The sequence below is a fragment of the Andrographis paniculata genome, unplaced genomic scaffold (genome assembly GCF_009805555.1).
Source record: "Andrographis paniculata isolate CXL003 unplaced genomic scaffold, ASM980555v1 Contig270END, whole genome shotgun sequence".
NCBI lineage: Eukaryota > Viridiplantae > Streptophyta > Magnoliopsida > Lamiales > Acanthaceae > Andrographis > Andrographis paniculata.
The window spans coordinates 22,501-27,500 of NW_026137558.1; the positions used below are offsets into that span (position 1 = coordinate 22,501).

Sequence of the window (5,000 nt, forward strand, 5' to 3'; positions counted from 1 at the left end):
AGTCTTTTCCGCCGGACGACTCGTAGGAGGTGAGAAGGGCCCTTACTCCGTCCCACACAGTGTATTACTATCGGTCCTACCAGGCAACATCTACCTACACAAGCTCGATCAGGACATAGGGAGGATCCGGCGGCAGAAGTACGAAATTCCGATTGTTCAGAGAATTCGATCGGTTCTATTAAGGACAGGTCGTATTGATGACCAAGATAACTCTGGAGAAGAAGCAAGCTTCAACGCTCCCCAAGACAACAGAGCCATCATTGTGGGGAGGGTAAAGAGCATCCAACGCAAAGCGGCCTTGAATTCCCTTGTTTCGTCGTGGCACACCCCCCCCACAAGCACCCCCCGGCTCAGGGGGGACCAGAAAAGGCCTTTCGTTTTCCCCCCTTCGTCGGCCCTTGCCGCCTTCCTTAACAAACCCTCGAGCCTCCTTTGCGCCGCCTTCCTCATAGAAGCCGCCGGGTTGACCCCGAAGGCCGAATTCTATGGTAGAGAACGCTGTAATAATAATTGGGCCATGAGAGAGTTTTTTAAGTCTTGCAAAAGAAAGGGCCTGCTGATAGAGCTGGGCGGGGAGGCGATACTAGTTATCAGGTCAGAGAGAGGCCTGGCCCGTAAGCTGGCCCCCTTAAAAACCCATTCCAACATAAGGATTTGTTACGCGCGATATGCCGACTACTTACTACTGGGAATCGTGGGTGCCGTAGAGCTTATCATAGAAATACAAAAATGTATCAACCACTTTCTACAATCCGGCCTGAACCTTTGGGTAGACTCTGCAGGATCAACAACACTAGCTGCACGGAGTACGGTAGAATTCCTCGGTACGGTCATTCGGGAAGTCCCTCCGAGGACGACTCCCATACAATTCTTGCGAGAGCTGGAGAAGCGTCTACGGGTAAAGCACCGTATCCATATAACTGCTTGCCACCTACGCTCGGCCATCCATGGAAAGTTTAGGAACCTCGGTAATAGTATCCCGATCAAAGAGCTGACAAGGGGATGAGCGGAACAGGGAGTCTACTGGACGCGGTTCAACTAGCGGAGACTCTTGGAACAGCTGGAGTAAGAAGTCCCCAAGTGAGCGTATTATGGGGGACCGTCAAGCACATCCGGCAAGGATCAAGGGGGATCTATATGTTGCATAGCTCAGGTCGGAGCAAGGTGCCATCGGACGTTCAACAGGCAGTCTCACGATCGAGCACTCATGCCCGGAAGTTCTCATTGTATACTCCCGCGGGTCGGAAGGCGGCGGGGGAAGGAGGGGGGCACTGGGCGAGATCTATCAGCAGCGAATTCCCCATACAAATGGAGGCGCCTATCAAAAAGATACTCCGAAGGCTTCGGGATCGAGGTCTCATTAGCCGAAGAAGACCCTGGCCAATCCACGTCGCCTGCTTGACGAACGTCAGCGACGGAGACATCGTAAATTGGTCCGCGGGCATCGCGATAAGTCCTCTGTCCTACTACAGGTGCCGCGACAACCTTTACCAAGTCCGAACAATTGTCGACCACCTGATCCGCTGGTCTGCAATATTCACCCCGGCCCACAAGCACAAATCCTCGGCGCGGAATATAATCCCAAAGTACTCCAAAGACTCAAATAGAGTCAATCAAGAAGGCGGTAAGACCCTTGCAGAATTCCCCAACAGCATAGAGCTTGGGAAGCTCGGATCCGGTCAAGATCCGAACAACAAGGAGCACTCAACGTATAGTGACGTCTAGTAGTTGTTTTTTCTATTAGTTTGCGATGCGAACAGGCCTTGACTTATGAAATTAGTTGAGTAGGCTTGCGTTAGTTGTCTGTTATAAGATAGAAAGTTTTGGGGCTTTCGACATAAAAAAGCCTATCCGGCTTGGCTTCGCTATCGTTCATGACTTGTATTTCCGTCGGCCTGGAAGCCCCCCGGTACCTCGCATTTACGAAATCACTCTTCCTATTAAAATAAAAAAAAAAAACAAACAATCCAAATTGACTCATTTCACTGGCCTTGCTAGGTGCTCCGAAGAATGGAAGGAAGACGGATCCCTTTCTTTAAACAGCTGTCCAGACTGAATCTATTCCTATTATATACGACAGATCTTAGTGAGGGACGAAGTGAGTCATAGCCTGAGGATGGAATTAGGATCCTGGAGAGCAGGCTCGATAAAGCAGTTGGGAAAGGAGATTTTTACTTGACGAGCCACACCAATCTTCCCAGAGATCATTTCCATCTGAAGAAGGCAACGCACTCCCTTGCTGCGATTGCCAGCTCCAGGTCTATCAGGTGTTTTAAGTATCAGAGAAACTTCTAGAATTCTTTTTGCCTTGGGGAAGCCTTACAATATTCTTACATGAGAGACACTCGCTTCGTTGTTCTTACTTCTCTTCTTCTTCTACTCTTTTTCGGTCTATGGTCTATGTTGTCCCCTGCTCCATTGTGCTTAAAACCAGCAGCCCTAATTTCTCCCGATATAGGATTTCTTTTAAAGGTAGCTATAAATATATATATATAGAAGGGATCTGTAGTAACCATCCTCAGGTAATATATCCCTGTGATTGTGGCTCTTAATAGTCTCTTAGAACATCTCTTAGATACTCCTACCGAAGATTCCCCTCGTCTCATATGGGGAAGACAATCAATCAAGTCCACTTCCAAGCCAGTTGCCATCGGAAGCAGGAAAGAGTCACTCTCTGGACATTGAATAAAGGATTTTCAAGACCCGAACTAGCGTATCGTTCATATCACCTGGAATTCTTAATAATGTGCCAACCATTCTGTCGTCAGTAGCTAAGGAAGGGAAAAGGCTTAGAACCCTTTCGACCTGGGCGAGACATTAGAGTGATGAGCCTGTTCGCACTTATTCGCACTTATAACTGTATTTCCCCGGAGGTTCCCGAATACACAGGCCCGGCAGGTAGAGTCCGGCTGGCCCTTATTGTTCTTCGCTCATTGAATAACCCCACGTATGGCACGAGTGAGGAACGAGCTTACATTTGAGGGGGACATAGGTCAAATTCCACTTTACGGACTGCAAAGAGACTTCACAGCTGATTCAAAAGCTTCAAAAGAGCTAAAATCAAAATCAAGTCAAGTAAAAGCACAGGGCTCTTCTACGACCAGATCTCGACTTCTTCATAAGGTTGCCCCACTTCTTCATAATCATGATTATGCTGTGAAATTGTTATCAGGTTATATTCATGCAAGTCTTTATAAAGAAGATGAATCTGGTAAGGAGATTAAATTGATGAGTCTATCTACTGGTATTCCTCCTGTGAAATATATTTCCGATGTTCTGTTCAATATAATGATTGACGATATTGATAAAAAGATTGAAGAAAGGATGCCTCATTTTCAATATGTACGCTTTTGTAGTGAAATAATTATACCTATTTCTAATCTACGCAATGAACCTTATAATGAACTAGTTCAGATTTTGCATGAATGCAACTTTCATGCGTTTACCGCAGAACGTGCTTGTAGACATAGCGCACCCATCATTATGGCGGGTGGGGATCAATGTATTAGTGTAGACCAATATGGTCGGTGTTGTATTAACCAAACGGATCAAATTCCTTATGCTTATATTATACCTGAATAGGAACATACCATCATTTTTTTCAATTACAGAATTTTTGGAAGACGAAGACGAAAACAATGCCACTAGATCGATCGTCTGATCCTGGCGCCTCAATTTCTGCAAGCTCACCCCTCCGTTGTTCCGGGTCAAATCCCATGTCCCCCAACTGCACGCGCTTGGCTCATCGCATCTCTCAACCGGGTGGAAAGCCTAGGATCCGGAAAATCAGACTGAATCCGAGACAAGAGATACATTGATGGCCTCGGATAGATTAGCTTGGAATCCCTATCAGTCGAGTGCTAATGCCCTCAGCCGGTACGGAGCCAACCGTCCCCGTGAGTTTTGCTGGTAATAAAGAGACGGAAACAGGGGAATAAGTGAACATTTCATGACTTTCTGATTTCCTCGGAAGCGAGAAAGACTACAGAAGTAAGTATGAACGCCCAGGAAGTTGCAAAGGGAAAGGCAACAAACCTAAAGGTAAACCACCGCCTTAATGGAAAACTAAAGGCGCTAAGTAGGCCATTCTAAAAGCAGACCCACGGGTGACGCATGGTCGTCAGCTCATTCCCTAACTATAGATTAGATAGAGCAGTCGCCAAATCAAATCCACATGAGAGATGAGGAACCGTTAGGACGAGGGAGAGAATCGGGCGAAGGAAAGGATGAATTCCGAAATGCAGTAGTGTTTAGAAAGTTTCCCTCAAATGGAGATATAGTCCAATGACTAAGCAAGAGCTGACGATTGAACTAGCAATAGCAAGCAAGTAAAGTATTCAATAACCCTAGGAATGGAAAGTGAGGATTGAACTAGCAGGGTTCTATCAATGAAATAAGAATCAATCTGGCTTAGCTATAAAGTGCAAAAAATCCAAGAGCAATCCCTGCGCCTTAGTAATGATTGACTGAGAGTCACTAATAAACCTACTCACTCGAAAGTAGCCTTGTCAACTGACTATTCAACCCTCCATTCACAAGAGCTCCCTACCATCCCTTGAACCATTATAGATCTTGGTTTCAGGTGTCCCTAGCCAAAGGTATCCTTGTCTGACAGCCATGTCTCCCTAATCTGCTTCCACATAAGGTAGAGGAAATGCGCAGGGATTGACTGTACTCGAAATCCTTTTATCACTCAAATTTCCCCATGAGAACCTATTCATTTCTCTTCGCTATCATCAATGAAAGGGTCATCATCAGAGGCGTAGCCTGTCTCAACTACCGTCTCTTATGACCAGAATTGAGTTTGTTCGGCTGCGGTTTGTCCCCGTAGTTTGCTTGCATATGTGGCTTTGGCAGCCTCACTCTTAGAGCCAGAGTTCGATTCTCTAACCCCTCAGCACCAGTAGGCAGTGCAATCACTTTCCTCGTGCTAGTGATCTATGAGAAAGAGCAAGTTGATCATAGATCTTGCTTTTGAGAACGGATTCGAAAACGAATGT

At 46.3% G+C, this 5,000-nt stretch overlaps 1 pseudogene; it reads left to right on the top strand.

Moving 5' to 3' along the window:
* Nucleotides 1-1,890, top strand: part of LOC127246199 (uncharacterized) — a 2,747-nt pseudogene extending 857 nt beyond the window's left edge.
* The last annotated feature ends 3,110 nt before the right edge of the window (nucleotides 1,891-5,000 follow it).